Genomic DNA, 21,369 nt, shown 5'->3' on the forward strand with positions numbered 1-21,369 from the left:
TATTTGAAATTAAAAAAAATACTGGAGACCCATATTGGCCATAAATACTTGGCAATTCATTAAGTTACTGAGAGAAATAAGAATTCTCAGTGGAGACACAATGCACAAAAAGAATAAATTACATCAAGTATTACGGTATGGTTTATGTTAAAGACAAAGAAAAATATGTTACTATCACATGGCAGAATGTTTTCTTTTTTATTTTTCAACTCTAAATACAAATTTTCCTACTTTTTTTCAATCTGGGGCATCATAGTAAATATAGCATCTGTTAGTTCAACGGTTCAAAATAATCAGAAGGTTTATGTCCTCAAACTGTTGGTCAGTTCCATTTGGTTTCTTGGTCACAAGCAGCACCCTGAACTCAGAAGTGTTGTCTCAAAAACATGGTGGAGTATATGAGGAAGAGTAATGCTGTCAATTTAAACCCCCAAATATTTAAGAAACACACACACCTACACATTAGGAAAGATATATTATTCATATAGATATCTAATAAAAACATACATTGTCATACATATGTATCCTATCAGGATTTTAAAAATATTTCATGCAAGCCTATGACGTGTTGTTGAATATCAGTGTTGAGAGCTTGTTATGAACTTTAGAATGTCTATTAAAAAAATGCTGTAGAGATTGCTTGGCTGCTGGGCCTCAGGGCAGGATCTGCTGACACATTGCAAGCATTTAAACTCATAGATTAACGAAGTTGGTTCTGACCTCTGTTCCTTGAGGTAGTTAGTACCCCAACAATTAGACCAGCAGAACTTCAGGGATGCTAATCATACACTTACTTGCAGAACCCTGTTATTAGGATCTAAGAAGACTTCTTTCCTTAGTCTTTTTTTTTTTTTTAACTCAATCAATGAAAATGCAGCTATAAGCTATAGCCACTAGAGGTCAGACGGCTACACCTGTCACCAATCATTAAATTTGATGGGGCATTATAGTTCCCTGAATAACTTTTGGTGACTTAAAACATATAGAACAGAGTACACTCATTTACAACTATTATGGTAAAATAATAATATGTTTACTAATTATTATTCTATTTCTAAAGGTCTTAGATTTTGCAATGGTACTACTTTTCTCTATTGGCTTTCATTTTATTTGGAAGGGGAAGGAAAACATTGCAATAATGGAATCTAGAAACCTTTGCAATTGATGGAATCTCATGATACGAAAAGACCGCTGTCTGGAGTAGAACACGGAAGCAATGTGTTCTGCAGTTTTACCAAACCCATTTGGTAATGCAACTCTTACGAACCTTCCGATCTGAATCATTTTATTTATCTGATCTAATCTCTTGCCTTTTTTCTCCTGGTATATACAAATCTTATTGTACCTAGTTATAGCTTTACTTATTAAAGATTATTATAATGGGGGGTGTTACTCCTTGTCTTTCCAATGAGGTTTATTATGTGGCATATCACACATACTTTGTTAAAAAAACAACAAAATGCCGGGCTCAGTGGCTCATGCCTGTAATCCCAACACTTTCTTTGGGAGGCAGAGATGGTAGGATTGCTTGAGCCCAGGACTTTAAGATCAGCCTGGGCAATATAGTAAGACTCCGTCTCTACAAAAAATTAAGAGAAATAATTAGCCAGGGCATGGTGGCACACACCTGCAGTCCTAGCTACTTGGAAGGCTGAGGTGGGAGGATCACTCAAGCCTGGGAGGTTGAGGCTGCAGTGAGCCATGACTGCACCACTGCACTCCAGTCTGGGCAACAGAGTGAGAGCCTCTCTCAAAAACAAAAAGATTAAAAAAAAATTTCAACTATAACACAATCCACAAATAAGGAACTCAAATTTAGTTATAACAAAATTATGTTCACTTTCTCACCAACTTATTAATAAAATAACTGTTTCAAGGTTTTTTTTTTCCATTTCAGGCTATATTTTACAAGACTCATTATAAAAACAATACTAGTATGTTAGAGCACTTATTAAGTGCCAGGTTTGCACAAAGTGCTTTACAAAAATCATCATGTAGCCTAAGAAAGTATAATTTTTATACTCTGCAATTCACAATGAGGAAGGAGGCTTTGTGGGATTAAGAAACCTGTCCTAGTTAAGAGGCAAGTTAGGGTGGAGCTCTGATGCAAGCTCAAGCAATCCAATTCAGCTCCTGGCTCCAAACTACAGCACTTTAATAACATTTTTAAACTGTAAATGCTGTAAAAGAAGCAGGAAGTATTCCTATATCAGTACAATGAACCAAAAAGAAACTATGAGACACTTCATTTTTACTGATATTGCTTCTGACAAATATCCTAAAAATATAGTTAGCTCTCTAGTTAAAGAGAACCAGGAATGTTAATTTCCAGGTTTTCTGCTTATATGGTACAGAGTACTGTCCATACTTATCTTTGCTGTATATCTACTGACAAGAGCAGCAAAATTTATGGCCCAGGTTCACTAGTACATTGGAAAATATTAGAAGCTAGTTATTTTGATGTTATTATACATAAATCCTCACATTTTAACAAATACTACCCAATTTGTACGAAGGGTCCAGAGTCATAAAATTATTTTTCAGTTGTTTTTTTAACAAAAATGAGCTAACCACAAAAATCTTGCTCTATTATTTATTTAATAATCATTTATTGACAGGGTCTTGTCTGTCGCCCAGGCTGGGGTGCAGTGGCACCATTATAGCTCACTGTAGCCTCAAAATCCTGGGCTCAAGTGATCCTCCCCCCTCCCCCTCCTGAGTAGCTGGGATTACAGGTGTGAGCCTCCATGCCTGGCTTCAATCTATTTTAAAGGTTAAAGTTTTAGCATATAGTTTTCTCTCACTAGCAAGCTATGCTTTAGGACACTATTCTTCTATTAGGAAATAGTGCAGTTTCTTAAAATGCCTTTAAATTTTTTAGCTGTACTTATGCAGCAAACTCTATATAAAATACTGCATTAAACTCTATATATAATACTGCATAAAACTCTCTGTATAATAGGGAATACCCTATTCCCTAGTCTGAATCATTGTCTGTAATAATCTTTGATCCCTCAAATCTCAATCAAATATGACCTCCTGATTTTCCAAAACATAGCGATGCCAACTTGTATTGTATTTCTCTCATATGTTTTGTATCCTAGTTAGCCTGGTGTTGTAGTTTTTTGTGCCCCTGCCGCATACTCAAGTCTAGTGATGACCATAAACTATTCAAAGTAGAGTCTATGTACTTCCCATTCTTTGTGTTAAAAGCGGTACTTTAATGCAGATGTGTCATATTTCATCATAAGATTCTACATTCAAGAGGACAATGTTTCATAATTCTTTGGTGTACTCCAAGGCACAAGATAAAGAATATGCTTTCATTCATTTAGTCAAAAGTATGAACAGTGGGCCACGCTGCTTTATGTTTCAGGGATATGGCAGAGAATAAACAGACACAGTCCCTGCCTTCAGGAAGCCTACAATCTAACCACATTCATATATTTATATCGACAGAGAGATTTGCTTATTACCTTCCCTATGTAACAAGTAGAAACAGTAAGAACAGCTTGGATTGTGTTGAGTAGTCAGTCAAACCTCTCATTTTTTTTCAAAGCTGTATTGAATCTGGAATCTTTTGACTTTTAGCAAGATTAGGGTCCATTTTGTCTTAAATACTAAATACAAATATTTAAGTCCTGTGGTTGTGTTAGATTCCAAAAGAAAATACATAGAGCTGGGGGTGGGGTGTCATCTGTAGCAGTAGATGATGAATGAAGGGAACATAGCAATGTGAAGGTAATAGACACTAATTAGAGGAAATCTTCTAATCCAGACTAATGAACTAGGATATTTAGGGGACTCATTGAAAGACAAGAGGCAGGAAATAAAAAGGAAGCTATGTAGAAATGCAGGCATGAAGTGATAAAATCTGGAAGAGTTTATAAAGGGTGCACTGGGCAGAATTTGAAGAGCAGCATATGAAAAAGGAAATGGATTTATAACCAGAAGTCCTGAGTTTGAGACACGTTTGTCCTAGATGTCATTAAAAATGCTGGCTTCCTCTAACGTTCTTTCACTGAGGTTAACCTCTTTTTACTTTCCTTGTTGTCAATGCTATACTAAAGAGGAAGAATAAAATGAATTCATCATTCCACCTGGGCCTCTCCTAAGAGATTAGTGTTCCAGTTTTCCATTCTCTTCACAGTCAGTCTGAAAGTAGGTCTTAATCCAATGGTGATGATGGTAATGCTACCACTTATATAATGTGCCTGTGTGTGTGCCAGCCACGAGGAGGAACTTGTATAACATTTCTCCTGTTAATTCTGACATACCCAGTGAAGTTGTTGTTAATATTCCCATTCTGCAGGGGGAGAAAAAAAAAAAACACAAGGCCAAGGAGCCAGCTGTTATCTGTGAGACTCTGACAACGTTCTTGGTTTGCTGCTGTGGCTTTCTTCTGGGCCTTCTTAAGAGAACTCTGAATATCTCAGGCAAATTAAAAACTCTTGTATGGGATGCAAGGTTGGGAAGCATCTGTTGTCTCCACAGATTTGGAGCTTTCTGCCTGAGCTTTCTGCCACGGAGCAACCTTTATGTTTATCAAGCTGTACGCTTATTGATTTGTTTGTTCTATGGATTTACAGAGAACCAAAACAATTTTCCCCGGCTCATCTGGTTAGTTGCAAATGGTACATTTGTGACAGCTTAGATCAGAGGGTGTTGTATTATGGGGTTAGTTTATATATAAAAGGAAAAATTGCAAAGGTTTCTTCTTGGCTTTATCATTGACTTTTTATATCTTGGAACAATGCTCTTCATCTCTTTAGACTTCAGCAACTTTCTTTGTTTACTGGGGATGATTAAACAAGCTAAGCCTACAAAGGATTTTTATGACAAAAACAACATATGCAAAAGCTCTTTGAAAAGTACAAATCATACTCATCACAAATCTTGAAAGTGGCTGGGTTTGGGCCTCTTTTCTGATGGTTACAGCAGATAGATTAGTAACAGACACTAACTAAAGATAGATAACTCTGGGTTAAAACAAAGTCACAGAAGCTTTGGGAATAATTGATCAACATATGTCTTTCAATGTTGTACAAATAAAGAAAGAACTTTCATTTCTAAGACTTTCAATGTAATCTATCTCATCAGCAAACTGGTTTATGCTTACACATAGTATCGTTAAATTCCTGGTTACAATGATAAATCCTATGATGTGTATTTATGTGCTAATTTGCTGGGGATAAGGTGGGTGGATATCCAAATTCAGAATAACATGTCCTATGAGAATGGCAGCTGTAATACATATGAATTACAGCTCTTTGTCATTAAAATAACCTGACAGCTTTCTCTTACAGCATGGTAACAGCAATACACTTAATATGAAGTTTGAGGATTTCAGGGCACCTAGAGTTATCAAGGTAAGAAATAATTTATGGAAAGCTTATTGGGGAGTGTAGGGGTGAAGGGTGGGAAGGAGATTTTCTTAGAGTCAGAGAAATAGTTCACATTTTCTTAAATATTGGTGCTTTTTAAACTGACTTCCTTCTACTCTTACCTTCAAATATCTTGAAATATACCTTCAAATATATCGAAATATCTGTGACATTTGTTTTGAGTAGTAACGAATACATTATGCTCATGAATAAATGAGAATGAGAAACAGACTAAGAAGAACAATTGACATCTCTTATTTAATTTCACTGAAGACCTCTTGTTCTTATATCCTTGCCTTTTCCAAGTTCTTGCTGGCTATCAAATATAGGTCTCAAAGAAGCAGGTATGTGGACACATTAGCCCACAGAGCATCCACTGAATCCTCCTTTGAGGTGGTTATTGCTTATCTCCATTTCCCAACAAAAACACTGAGCCCAGAAGTTAAGTGGATTACTTTAATGACAGAGCAAGGAAAAGACAGAACCAGAATGAAAACCTGAAAGTCTCAGTTTCAAGGGGTACTCTGTCATCGCCTAGATCATGGATTGGTTGTTCTGTTGAAAGGGGGGACTCTCTTGTAATACAAAGAGATGATAAATAGAGATGGAAAAGTGGTATCACTGTTGGTTGTGTAGAAGAAAATAATATACTGGAGCTGCAGGAGATCTAAGCAGCTACAGGCTTAAAGATTTTGTAGTAACAGTTGGAGTAAGAAAAAATAAAGTTCTATTGATCATAAATCTTGTTTTCATGTGGAAGATATGTGAGGACTGCTACAATTATTTTGAAATTCCTGTGTTTCTCTTTTATTTGGTTTTAATCTGAGATAAACTAAAATCTATAGTCCAAGTTAACATTGCAGTAGTTAAAAGTTGGCAATCCCCAAACTAAATGTGCCACTGCATGTGACTCTGTGTATTTAGACTCAGCTTCATCAGTCACAAAATACTTTGTGATCTATAAGATCCTTTTTGATTCAAAAGCTATTTGATTCTATAAGCAAATAAAATTACATTGAAAATAATGTTATAAATATTTGTTAGTGGAATCTGCTATAGGAGAAAGAATAGATAAACCCCAGAAAAAGTGGCACTCAGTCATTCATCTTTTTTTCTGAAACAAAGGGAACTGGAAGAATTCTAACTTCAGATAATATGATTACAGGCTAGTTCTAAGCTGTAAATTTGCCAGTTACTACAGGCCTTATTTAGTACCTTAGAGATGTCACGTACACCTTTTATCTTACACTGTAAGAATAAAATCACAAAGGATATCTATTCACATCAATGTTCTACTCAAAAGAGGAAAAAAAATTTGGCTCACAGGTGACTGTCATGCAAGAGTACTTAGAGGTTCGAAAAGAACAAATAAGAAAGCACTTTGGGCTCTTCAGGAAAAAAAAAAAGTACTGCTATTTAATAAACTCAAGGATCTTTTCCCATTGAGATAATGTATAAAATGTGTTCACGGACAAAACATGGTATTCATTTTTAACATAATTATGTTTTATACACTTTTACTTTGTTGTAGCAAATATAATCTCTGAGTTATTTCGGGCTAGGGGTATAGAAAGTTTTGCGGGAGAATAGGAAGCCTTTTGCCTGGCTTGTGTCAGAGGTTTATCAATTTACACAACCAGGGTAAGAACATTCTAAAGCAGACCCTATCATCACACATCCTCAGGCAAAACCATGTGCACCAAAGCATTACAGAAATAGCCTTCTGAAGTAGAACAGAGCACTAGGACAACAATGAAAAACATTGCAAACACCAGAAGCTTTCATGATCTTTGACAAGTCATGGTATATAAAACAGTAACGACTTCAGAGCCATGGAGGTGCTAGGGGTTTATGTAAAAGCACCAACCATTTCTCTTTGTCTGCTCTTAGTTGAGCTTCCCTGTAAAGACTGAGTCTAGACCAAGAGGCAATATTAAAAACAAAAGGTTAGAGATCATCATGGGACATTAATTATGCAAAAGAAGGCAAACTGAATTTAATCAGAAGCAGCAGACTCAGTGCAGGAAGAATTTTCTCTTTTTGACAGAAGCAGTTAGGAAAACATTTATGATAATACCACAGCATCTGCTGATTACAGTCAAAGCTGCAGGACACCAACGTTAAATCACTGAGCCATCCTGACAGTTCCTGGGTACTCCAGTCACATCCAACAGCAATTTACAATGAAATTCATCCAAGTCTAAAAATCAGCCAACATGCCTCAACCAGAGCAAAATAACTTAGTTTGGACTTTTAAAAACAATTATAAGAGGGAATTATAGCTGATAAAACTTTTGATGGAGTATAAGTATTTGTCTCCAACAAATACAGTTTTAAAGAAAACACACCCATTTTTAGATCTATTAATATGCTTTGTGATCAGTCATATTTTGGAATTTATAGGAAGAAAGGATTTTATGAGGCTAAGAATACAGGAAGTAGAGTTTTAACCCTTTTGATAAGACGTCAGGACAAAATCTGACATCTCCTCTTAGTGTCTTGAAATGATATATTGAAAAAACTCAGAGAATGTTAGGATAAATTTTAAACAATTATAACTTGGTTGCTAAGCAAATATGGATAAAATAAAAAGTTCAGAGAGACAATGAACCACAATGTAGTGTAACATAAGGATGATTATTCTATGAACTGCCCATAAAAGTACAGGCAGGACAACCACATGCCATTATTACCCACTGGGAATTGCTGAGATGGTAATTAAAATAATGAAATCCTATAGATATTAACAACTAAAACTTTAATACTTAGGTGTTTCAGAGGGCTTTCTTGTGGTCAAAAACATATTGGTGTCTAAATTTAAATCTTTGAATGACACAAGAACCCAGAGAACAAAAGATTGTATTGAAGCCTTCAGAGATTAGCATTCACAAAAGTAAATGTCTCATATTTTATCCAAAATCAATACCAAAGATTTTCTTCCCCCAGTTGCTTTGGGAGTTCAGCTAAATATTATTCATAACATGAGAGATTAAAAGAAGAAGGAGACAAAAACTTTAAAATGGCTATTTTTGAAGGAAGCCATCGAAATTGTGGTCATAAGGGATGGCTCTATTGTTGTCTTTTTCTCAGCTTGATAAATTGTTTCAAAGTATGTTGGCCAAGCTAATCACTAGCACAATATTCACCTGCAATTTTAAAATCTTAATTTCTTTATTTTCCCAAACACATTAAAAATGTCTCTAGACTTCTATTTATAGATATGACCTATTGATGGTAAAAGTGCACCTGAATAATCAAAACCACTGACAAAAAAATGATAACTGAAAAGGTCAAAAAGTGGATCAATTGAACATTTCAACCTCACAAATAAGTCCAAACATAAATGAATAATGAATCCATAAATGTTTATTGAGCACCTATATGCATAAGACACAGAGCTAGGAACCACCAAGAAGTTTAAGGTACTGTCATTGGTCTGAAAGGGACCAGGGACAAAAGAGGAGCTTATGTTGACTCATTTTTAGTGCCACTCAAGTGTCAAATGAATTGTGCACATAATAAATACAATAGAATTTTGGTGGAGTGAGGTCCACCTAGAGATAGTTTAAGTGAAATCATGCTTCATAAGGGCAGGGTCTCATTTCAGTTTTGAATAACAATAGGATTAGATACATCAGAAACAACTTGCAGGGAACTTTACATAAAGGAAAAATCTATTAAAAATGCTACCAAGTACCCATTTAGTGGATGGTTAGGATTCAAGACAGGCCACACTCATGCAGATGAATATATGAAGACAATGAAAAAAACTCACATAACATGGGTTAACTAATACTAACATTTTAGTATCAAATTATGTTGGAAATTTCACATAGATGTTTATGTAATAGAGTTTCACCAAAAAGCAATCAACTACGTAGACTGGGTTTCATCTTTATTATGTACTAGTCAATCCCCAGGCACAGAAAGAAAGCAATGATTGAGGGAGAGATAATTGTGAATCTCTTGTTATAGAAAGTTAAAGATTGCAAGAATTTAGCACCTTCTTTCTTCTGCTGCAAGAAAGTCTTCTGAAAGGCCACAAGATTTCTGAGGAAGCTTAAATACAGGGGAGAAAGTAAAGAAGGCCTGGACTACCTGGGGAGAGAGGCATTCTAATCAGTCAGAGAGAAGAATTTGAGCCTCAAGTATTCTGTTAGGAGAACGGCGGCTTCCTGCTGTCCACACCCTGTCTCCTTCTTCACCCACACAAGAGGAAGGAAGGAATGAGCTGGGAAAATGGGAAGTGCAGGTGGTATGATAAAACCGATGAAGGATTGAAAATGGATTGCACTAAAATAAAAAACAAACAGTCGTCATCAGCAAACAGATGGCTCCTAATAGAGAATAAAATTTGATTAGACAGTTTCCCGAGTATATATCTGGTGCACCAGAATCAAGGAGAAATTTTTAGGCAAATCTTGAAGGAAAACTTTCTTCTTCATGGAAGAAAGCAAAATTCTGAGTAAGAAACGAGAAGACTGCTATTCTGCAGGTTTGGATGGAGATATTATTTGACAGAAGTTGGTTTCCACGCTGATTTTGATGGCAGACGGTGGGGAACAAATTGGTTTTAGGGTGGAAAGATTTGGCAGATGTTGGGGGACAAGTTGGTTTTAGGGTGGACAGATTTGGCAGATTAAGAAAAAAACTGTATTAAGCAGTGTGTGTGTGTGTGTGTGTGTGTGTGTGTGTGTATGTATGCTATGCAAGTGATGCTTTAAGTAAGCTGATCACAGAAAACTGAAGAAATTCAGACCATATAATTATGACCCTTCCAGGACATTTTTTTATGCTATGAAAGTTGCTACTCTATCCAAATAATGTTAAACACAGACATCCAGATTAAAAGAACTGGAAGGTCATCTAATTTGCACAATGTCACTTTACCCAAGAGGAAACCAAGGCCCAGAGATATTAACTCATGTGTTTTCGACTTGCTCATGGTGGAGAAAGGATAACATGATGGTTACCTAGCTTCCAGGTGATGGGGTTGGGCAACTGAAGTTGAAACATCAACTCTGCTCCTTTATTTTTCACTCCATTAAAAGTCCAAAATTCAGTCTAATTTCATTTGTCTGTGAGCACTTTATGCCATGATACACTGCATTTTTATAGGGCTTTATGTGTTTCAATGCATTCTTATATACATTACTTTACCTTTTCTTCAGCATGAGCAGGCAAGAATTACCAAGTTGGCTGGACAGATGCAGAAACTCAGGCATAGTAAAGTTAAACAATTTATAAAGCAAATTAGTGAAAGAGCTTGGCCTATGTTCAGCCATCCTGCTCTTGTCACTAGATCATATTACATTTGCTGGTTGGTATAATTTGCCCTAGATTGCATTTTCTATACAGAAGAGGAATTGTATTTACTTAATGTAATGAAAACATTGCACATTTGTAACAGTGTTGTTTTCTGCTATTTTTCATTACAACTGCATAGTGTTACAGCTACATTATGGGTTAAATAGACTCTTGAGGGCTAGCCTGGGAACCTAACCATCCTTTATAACATTCTTTCTATGGGAAATTGCTTTGTGAATTCCAAAACAACTGATTTAAAAATTAACTTTGGGAATACACTGGTTTCAAAGTAGAAGATTGTTGGTCAGACATTTCATGTGATTGGTTGCTTAATTCATGCAATTGAAGCAAACAATAATGGATTGCCTACTATGCATCTACCAGCCATTGTGCTGAGGCCAGGGATGCAAGGATGAACAAGATCTTAGGCCTTGAGGCACTCATATCTATCAGAGAGAAACAAATTATTAAAACAAATAAATTATAAATAAGTGCTAAAATAGAGCTATGGGAAAAAATACTGCAGAAGCAAAGAGGACAGAGGAACTAGACCTCCAGGGGATTTACTATGAAAGTAACATTGGTGTTGGGTCTTGACATGTAAGTAGGAGTCTGTCAAATAAAGAAGAATAGTAGGGCACTGCGGGTAGAAAAAGAAGCAAATACAAAATGCTGGGAGGTAAAAGGGTCTGGTGTTTAGGGAGAATGATGGCAGCAACACACAGGAAGGCAGGATGGCTGTTAATTATCAGTTGCTTTTTAGTCATTAAAAATTTAAGTAATTTCTTATCTTATCTTTTTGGATTTTCCAAAGGAAAGGGGATGACTAGATTGAGAAAATTACACAGACCCTTGCCCTGCATGAGAGAGAAGAATTTCTGCTTACTCATATCATTAGTCTTGTTTTTTATCCCCATGGGTCATACTGTCAACCTTCAGCAATGTTTTGCTGAACTATGAGATCAGATCAAAGATGATAAAAGCTTACTTACTGATATCTAGGTGTTTAGGAAATATGGTAAAAGACCAGTAGTTAAAATAAAACCTGGCACATTTGAACCATTTCCATATGCTTGCTTCTGTTAAATTAATATGCTTTATATCAGCAAAATTATAATCTTTTTGACCACAAGAAAAGGTCTCACTGTGAACATATGATGATTAAGGAATATTCAGAATAAAACTCAACCTGAAATTTCAGTCTGTATATAGATCAATTTTAGTTAAAGCATGTAGAACGAATAAAATAAGCAAAAGACAGGAAGCAAAGCTAGAGAAAGGGAAAGAAGTAAACAAGGAGGAAAGAATGTTTTAGCTCAAGTGCATTTAAAATGTGTGAGAAACTTTTTCATATTCAAGTACATAATCCATTTGCAGAGGGCTGACTGAGGGTGTTTGTGACTATGTAAACTGTATTTCTTTCATGTATAACATAAACAAAAGGATACAGTCCACTGATCCTTTGTAAACATTAGTTAAAAATAATCCTGACTCTTCAGTGTGACGCTTATGCAATGTTCATGTTAGGACTCAAATACTTCATTCAGTCTAAGACAAGTCAAAAAGGATTTTAAAAAGCTAAGTATAGAATTTAGAATGTAGAATACCCCATGTATAGTTCACAGTATTCTCTGTTCTATGGTTTTGATAAAAATACTAGAATAAAACTTATTTTTTTAATTACTTGGTACAGATTACTCATAGCTTTGAGAAATTCTTTTTTTTTTTTTTTTAGAAAAGAATACAAACTTTTACTCTTGATAGCTTAGCTATTTTTCTGAGTACCTGAGAATATATCTATGAAATCTGATGAGGCAAAAGGAAGATTGAGGTTTAACATTCGAGGGCTAATAAGAGGTATGAATGGTAAATAAATAATTACGAATTTTGAGCCAAAGAGGTCATTTAAATCATTTCTAATTGTATCCCTTTTCTCAGACCTTTTACATCCCCCTACTTCCCTGACTGACACCCCCAACCCCCCCATCCCCCGCCACCAAATAAGGTCTATATTATTGGCTGTGTCTGGAATTCTTGGTAAGGCTCACAACTATAATCCATCTTCTGGACACTAAAGAATGCTGAAGCCCAGCCTTACTCCATTCTCCTGTTTGAAGGTGACAATGTTATAGTCATAGAACTTTAGGTTTCCTTTTAATGACAAGGAAACAGGCCCAGAATGGTCAAAAGATATGCCTCAAATGACACAGTGAAATAGTCAGGGTACCCTCTTTTGCCATGCAGAAATCGACCCACCACCACCACCTCCATCAACCATAATCTACTCTATTAGGCCTCTGAAAATTCAGCCTGGTGCTCCTCCTTTATTACACCAAACAGCCGCTCCTTGATTTCATGTTTTCCAGGCTGTGTATTGCTCCCTGGGAGTTATTTTGGGTCTAATTTACCTGTCAAAAGTGTGAAATACTGATTATAATAAAATCTTTCCTCTGACTCCAACTCTTTCTTTAATCACAGAGCTTACATTCTATTGGGAGAGGCAGGCATTAAACAAATAATCAAACAAATATGTAATTATAACTTGTAAGTACAATGAAGGAAAAGTAAAGGGTACAATTATGAATGTAACAAGGGACCTGATTTAAGTTTTAGAGGGAAGGCAGTCACAGGAAAATTACTATGAGAAAATTATATTTCAGAACAGAACAAGAAAGAGTTAGCAAGACAGGTTTAGTGGAAGAACCCAGGTAGAGGGAACAGCGTGAAGGCCTCCGGTGGAAGGCGCTTATGACTGGAAAGTAGTGACCAAAGAGAAGAGTGACTGGACTGAGACGGAAGACGTAGCCTGGGCCTGTGGGTGAGGGTGTTCTGGGACATTGTATGAACTGAGATTTTATTCAAAGAACTACAGGAAGCCACTAAAAGATGTTAGGTAGGAGTATGGGCTGGCCAGTGTGCTTTTATAAGCTCTTTGATATCATGGAACTCAGTTCTTTGTCTGATTCTGATTGTCAAAACTCAGGCTTAAAAGTGTATGACATTATTCCAAGGAATTAGGAAAATTATCAGTGCAAATCCCTCTCTCCTACTTGTAAAGACAATTTAAAGTAGATTCTCTTTGGATGGTCTTTATATAGTATCGGAATTATTTGCAATCTCACATGAAAACTCATTGCAGAACAAAAACAGCGTATTTCCCAATCTTAGAAAAAAGTCACAAAGTTTATGCAAAATTCATGAAGCATGTGATGGGATATCTCAAAAATAGTAAAAATGATAATGTTTTTAATAAAAAGAGAAAGAAAATTATTGTAAAATTATATGATAAATTTGAGTTTCTTACTTGCAGAATAAACTTGAAGCTTTAATTTATATAGGGAATTATATTTTTAAATCTGAATTTTAAATGATCCTTATAATCCTCATTTAGAAAGCAAGTCCAAAAGTGAATTTTCAAGGAAATAGTTTCTGAAATAAATTATGAAATGATGACATGTTTAGTACACAACCTTCTAAATTCAACATAAAGAAAAATCTTAGTAATATCCTAAAATGTGATTCTTCAAATAAGTGACTTCATTCTTGTGATCCCTAATTGTTCTTGTGGTGCTATATATAAACCAAAGTCACCAAATACTCCACTTTCAATTTGTCTACCATTATAAGAAAGGACAGATATGAAAGATACTATATATTTTTGTCTTTGAAATATTAAGAACCAATAGTTAGCCTCAGTGACATCAAGAAAAATAATCGAAGAATGGACTTAGTCAAGGTAAAATGAAATAGGAGACTGGTAAAAACTCAGATAATTGTGTATGACTCCAACCATCACAGAATACTCAAGATTTATTTGCTATAGAATGAAAATCTCGTCTCAGGTCAGGGTTTATTCCAAGAATAAGTGTATGAGGTTGATACACTGATTTTGGTCTAGTTTACTATAAAGGAAGTTATTTTACTCTTCATTTGTTGCACAGTTCTTAGTTGAAAAATTTAAAGCTTTTCATCCAAAGGTTAGATAATACATTACAGGAAAGCATAAATTCATAGTTTCTGAAATTAAATTTGTGTCTTAGTTGGGTACTTCAACAACTTAAGAAGAAAAGTCACTGAAAACATTATAAACTAGCTAATTTTTATAGCTTCTAAAACGCTTGATTGTTAAAATAAACAATGCTCTTGGGATGCCTACATTTCTGCTTAATAAGGTAAATTAGCCTTTATACAGTTTCTTAGTGAACATATGACTAGTAAATGCTTCCTTTGTTCCTGGTTCTTGGAAAAATATTATTGAAAACACAAAGTAAAAAAAATGTTACAGTTGTAGAATGAAACAAAGTTGTTCAGTCATTGGAAACATCTGGTACTGAAAGTGGATTTCTTTTTTTTTTTTTTTTTTTTGAGACGGAGTCTTGCTTTGTCGCCCAGGCTGGAGTGCAGTGGCGCGATCTCGGCTCACTGCAAACTCCACCTCCCGGGTTCACGCCATTCTCCTGCCTCAGCCTCCCTAGTAGCTGGGACTACAGGCGCCCACTACCACGCCCGGCTAATTTTTTGTATTTTTAGTAGAGACGGGGTTTCACCGTGTTAGCCAGGATGGTCTCGATCTCCTGACCTCGTGATCCGCCCGCCTCGGCCTCCCAAAGTGCTGGGATTACAGGCCTGAGCCACCGCGCCCGGCCGAAAGTGGATTTCTTAATCATTGAGAGGGCCCTAAAATACAAATATTCACAGGTTCAAAAGAGTGCTGCCAAATAGATTATCAAGCAAAAAATACGCAACCACCTGGAGAACAAAATCCATCTGTCTGACTGAATCTAGTTGAAAATAATTTTTTAGACTTGTTAGTAAAACCCTCATGTAAAATTTATTTGATTGAATAATTTACTAAGAATATTTCCATAAGCATCATAAAGTGCTACAGTCGATAAAAATGAATATACTAATCATCTTTCTAACTTTGAACCACTGCCATAGCTTCTAGTGCATATATTTTGTAGGTTACTAGTTAGGCTTCATTTGTACCTGTGATCTCAACTTGAACACAGGATTCCCATCAATAAAGTGTGGCCATCCCATTAAAGGCCCACTTTACAGGGAAAAGGGAGACAGTCTAATATTCCTGGTTGTAGCTGATATTTACTTGAAGGCAAGCAGCATAAATGTCTTTAAAGATGTGCACCCTGGTGCTTTTATCTTCCCCAATGCTGGAACTCAGGTGATGGCAAAAGTTAGAATGAGGAATGCCAGGAGGAATAATACTAAATCTATATTCTCTCTCTTGAAAAAAGTGCTTGAAAAGAACTTGCTGTTACAATCCAGATGGTTCCTCCCTTCAAATAGAAATAAAAGGGAGAATGCATTAAATGAGATAATACAATGCACAAAGCACAGTAGAAAAGTCACTAGACAAATACTAGTTCTATTAAATGGCCATGGTCTCCTCTCCTTAGTATCAGAAAACTGTAAAAGCAACATTCTTAACAAAGAAGAGAGATCTCCAGTCAGGTAAATGATCTGCTAAAAAGTGAAATGTCAATATACAACCAAGCTGGATTAATGGTTTTAATACTGAAATGTACACTTTACCCTTTCTGAAGACTAAAACATGTACTTAAGAAGTTAGTACTAAAACTTTTACCAGCATAAGAGTATTCCAACAAAAAAATTAAGTACTAGAATAAAATGACCCTTATCTAAATAAGAATGACAATTTAAGCTGAGTCAACCAATTAAAAAGATATGCACTGCTACCCTTTCTTCTAATTTAATAATATAAAAGAGGTCTTTAAAAAATTATTTCTTCTGCCACCAAAACCTCTTAATGTGGTCATCTTTAAAAATAAAACAGTAGAACTAGAACTAAGTTAACATACACCGTTACATTCCAAACAAAGGAAAACAACAACTTACTAAATCCTCAAATGAAAGGATTGAAAGGTTGAGAGGTAAGGATGCAGCTCTTATCTTTCATTAAAAAGGATTTCCATTTTACTGCACCCAATCCCATTCACTAGCTTCTATTCAGATGAGATGGTTCCGTTGATCTTATGCTTTTAGGCAGAGATCCATCAAGATAATCCACTAAAAATCAAAATGGAATGTTACTGAAATTAACAATCACTTTTTAGAAATAGCTCAATGGATTTCATATTATCTGGATTGATTTTTGAACATTAAACAACAGATGGTTATTAATAGTACAATATTAGAATATAAAATTTAGAGCAATCTGAAAACCCATCAGTTGCTATGATTACAGTATAAGAACATGTGGAGTTATTTCTTGGAGACAATGCCATGTTCTCTTACATCACAAACCTGTTACCATGACAGGGAGGACAAACGCCTGCTATATAGTGCTATGCATCCCATTATGGTGGGTTCATTCATATTTATACAGTCTGTGATGTTGATGCAATCACTTCAGATCTCACTGTTATTTCAAACAAATCCATAACTGAGCAAAAGGCAGGATGTTGACAGGCATTAATGTGGGTTTTATGCTGTTTACAATTGCTTTCTAATCTACTAAATGGCTGTGAAAATTGATGCACTGTTAAAAGTATTTTTATATACTAGTACAGACAAAGAGTTGGTTTGCAGTAATTTCTGTAATGCTAAATTGAATTTTCTATGGTGTTTTTCTTATTTGTATGTGTTAAGTAGGTTCCCGATTTTATGTAAATCATTAATAAAGAAACCAAAAACATCTTCTCATTTTATTAATTGACATGTATTTGCTTCTGCTTGCAGAAAGAAAGTAAAAGTAAACTTGTAATTCTATCCTAGTTAGTTGCAAAATAAACTTTTAATTGTATTTCAAATGAATTAGGGAATCATATTCCCAAGAGATTTGGATTATCCTATTCTAAACCTCTGAATCATTTAACTTGAGTAGGAACTTGACTAACACATGGTATGTTGAGGGCTTTATAACCTAATGATAGTTGTAAAAATTCAGAAATTCCAACCTGAAATATTAGTAATAATACCTCCTCAAACTACTCCACATGCTGACAATAGGATAGGTAAGACAGCAGAAAGGTTTTTAGAAGAGGGGATTCAGGGCCGGGCGCGGTAGCTCACGCCTGCAATCCCAGCACTTTGGGAGGCTGAGGGGGGTGGATCACGAGGTCAGGAGATCGAGACCATCCTCGCTAACGCAGTGAAACCCGTCTCTACTAAAAATACAAAAAAATTAGCCGGGCGTGGGGGCAGGCGCCTGTAGTTCCAGCTACTCGGGAGGCTGAGGCAAGGGAATGGCGTGAACCCGGGAGGCGGAGCTTGCAGTGAGCCGAGATTGCGCCACTGCATTCCAGCCTGGGCGACAGAGCGAGACACTGTCTCAAAAAAAAAAAAAAAAAAAAAAAAGAAGAAGAAGAGGGGATTCAACTCATATACCAATATCTGTGATTATTTCATGTAATTTATTTAAATATCACTACAAATAAATACACTCTATGTGGATGGTCATTAGTCATCGCAGCTACCAGGAAACTGCACTGCCTCTTCAGCTCTACAGAGTTATTATTAGAGATATGTGACAGATCTAAGAATCATTCTTCCCTGTGAGGCCCACCATTGGAACAGCCTGGAATCTGAGTATGGGAGGTTGGGTTTTCACTTCCACACAAGCTATGAGAAAAAGATTACCTATTGATAAAAGGAAAGGATAAATGTTCAGGATGTTTAAAAACAACTTTAAATCATTCAACTAATTATCAGCTACTTGATTATTGTGCTAATGTCTTGTATTTGCCAGAAAAGGGTTAGATACAGTGACTAATTATGCTTTCATTTTAAGATGTTAATCGTGTTTGAAAATAATAGTTGCTTTTACATTCAATTTTGTTCAGAAGTAAATAACACTCCTGGCATTTTTTTTTACATTATCTTAAATTATGGTAGTCAAAGAAAGCTATGTATTGGTAAAAAGAAAACACTCAAGAAAGTCCAATAAAATGCATATGCCCAAATGTGCGTAAACTAAAGAATGCTTATTGTTCAACCACTAAAATATGGACAGCATCCTTTCAATGATCTGTCTTCTCTCTCCTCATACTTACCAATACATTTCATGCTTTTGTCATTTTTCCCTCAACAAGTTATCACGTTGACATTTATGAAGTACACCATGAAGAAAATTAAATAATTGCTTGCCTGATTACAATTTCACTCTGAGCTTAATATGAGATTTTAAGTCTTTTCCTTGTGGTAAACTGATCTTCTCAAGGACTTAATATAACTTAAAATGATGTCTTTTTAGTGAGGTAACACAAGCCTATTTTACTGCCTCAAACAACTAATAAAAGAAAAAAAATAAATGAAGTAACAACAGACCTTCCATGACAACCTGCTACATTTGAAAATCAGAGCTACCAAACACAACAGTTGCTGAAGCAACCTGAATATAAAAATCCTATTTAACAATACTTAACTAAGCAAAAATCCCTTTCATCTATCTTTTTAAAATCTCTCTTGCATAAATATTAGAGCAAATGTGCAAAAAAGTTGCTAAATTAGTGCATGAAAAAGTATTACCAAAAGGAATAGCACAATAAGCCATATTCCTGCTTCCTTAAAAAATAGGAAGTAAGCAATATTCTTATTTCGTTAAATCAGCTTGAAGTAATCTATTTCCTATGAATAACACAAATACTGGATGGCAAGGATTAACAGACCTAAAAGAATTAGGATGGCATGGTGCAGTGGTCCCCAACTGCAGCTTACATGTGTTCACTGAGGCAAAATGAGAAAAATAATGATTCGGGAAGTTAAATTCATACAAATTTAAAATTATGTCCTCTCTCCTTTTTGGTATTAAAACATGCTCACTAAGAGTAAAATATTAGTGATTGCAAAGGATAATCTTTAATACCCAATTATTAATTCAACGGATACTGAACTTCTAATATGGGTCAAGCTCTGTTCTAGGAATAGTAGACAACAAAGTTGAAAAGGTCCCTGGCTCTCGTGGAGCTTATATTCTAGGAGTAAGGCAGGAGGCAGCTCACAAGAGACACACAGGTAAACACATATGTTATAGGGTGGTGAATATATTGGAGAAAAAGGCAGTGTCAACATGCTGAGGGTTGTGGTTGCTATTTTACAAAGAATGGTAGGAGTAGGCCTCTCTCACAAAGGGATAATGGAGCAGAGATCTGTAGGAATAGATGGAGTGAGTATACATATATTTTGAAGATGTTCCAGACAGGAGCAGCAAGTACAAAGACTGATGTGTTCTGGGAATAGCAAGACGCCTGGGACAGCTGAAGGGGAGTGAGCCAGGGCTGGAGTAGCAGAAATGAGGTCAGAGAGATGATGGGGACAGATGGTTTGGCCCTTGGTCTCTTACTTCACTGGAGGGTTTTGAGAAGAGTTATCTCATCCAATCTGACTTACTAATTTATTTCCCTGTGTCCCACTCTTTTCAGAAACACTTTGGGGCACAGAATGATCTTAAATCCAGGTTTTATCAGAAAGTGATTTCAGTAATTCACTCCATCTTAATTTATAGCTGGATTTTCTCCAGGGCTTCCTTACAGGACTTTGAACAGTTTGGAATCAGAGCCCACTGAGGAAAGTCCATGCAGTGACCTCCTATGGACTGTTGGAGCTAAATTAGAATGATAGGCTTACATGGATTTTCTAATCTTTAAGTTAGGTGGAAAGAGCTATTATTTTTCTTCCAAACTTGAGTATGCAGCTCATTCACTTCTCTTACCCTGGTGACACCCACCCTTGCTGCTCCAACCGCACACACACTCTCCCTTGGTCAACCTTAAATGTGAACACTTCCCTGAGGGAGAGAGCTTGAGGTCATCTGTCTCCATGGCTTAAACACAGGCTTCGGCTTCAAACTTTACTCCTCTGTGCTAAATACATTTCTGAGTTGCAAATCTCGGTTTCTATTTGTATATGGTGTATCTCCTTCTTGTTCAAATTCCTCACGTCTGAATGGACATTGCTTTTCTTCTGAAAGAAAAAACTTGCTTCTCTTTACATTCCCCATTTTAGTTAGTGTTACCACCATTTTCCCATTTAGCCCATTATTTCTACCACGGGGAAAGATGAAGGGGGAGGAAAGAGCAATTCTAATAATGGTGTATCTCCCCATAGTATAACACCTAATTGCCCCCTTCCCTTTTATCCAGCAATTACTCAGCTGGAAACCTTTGTAATAGTAGTCAAATATTTCTCTGGTGGGGACTTCCTGTTTGGAGAACTCTGGAATAGAGGGATGAATGTGTGCTTGCAGGGTGAATACACAGACACACACTAATTCCTTTATTAGGCCACAGTGATATTTTTTCTGACAAGTATCCCCAAGAATGTAACATTGGAGGATGTGGCAGAGAGAGAGAGCTCACCAAATATTCTATGTACTTTCTTTCATTTCCCATATCTTTCTGAAATTAGGTTTAGGCCATGTGAAAATCTCTGGTTCATGGGTATGACGTAACTTGTGGAATATTTAGGGTGAGGTAGTTAAGAGTCAAAGTATCTCCTCCATCCCTCTTTCCATGGTGCAAAGACCATGATCTTCCAGAGGATAAAGCCAGTTGATGGGGGGAAGTTGCCTGACCCACACTGGACTTCATATGGGAAAGAAATAAACCTTTATTGTGTTAAGCCCTTGAGATTCTAGAGTTCATCTGCTATAACGGTAAGTCTTTATGCTGAATAATAAAGATTGCTTGGTTATCCTTGT

The 21,369-nt window shown here is 36.0% G+C and overlaps 1 protein-coding gene across 6 annotated transcripts in view; it reads right to left on the bottom strand.

The window, feature by feature from the left end:
• DIAPH3 (diaphanous related formin 3) overlaps nucleotides 1–21,369 on the bottom strand; it is a 490,541-nt gene that overhangs the window by 14,151 nt on the left and 455,021 nt on the right. The window lies entirely within an intron of this gene.

This window comes from Gorilla gorilla, chromosome 14 (assembly GCF_029281585.2).
Source record: "Gorilla gorilla gorilla isolate KB3781 chromosome 14, NHGRI_mGorGor1-v2.1_pri, whole genome shotgun sequence".
Taxonomy (NCBI): Eukaryota; Metazoa; Chordata; class Mammalia; order Primates; family Hominidae; genus Gorilla; species Gorilla gorilla.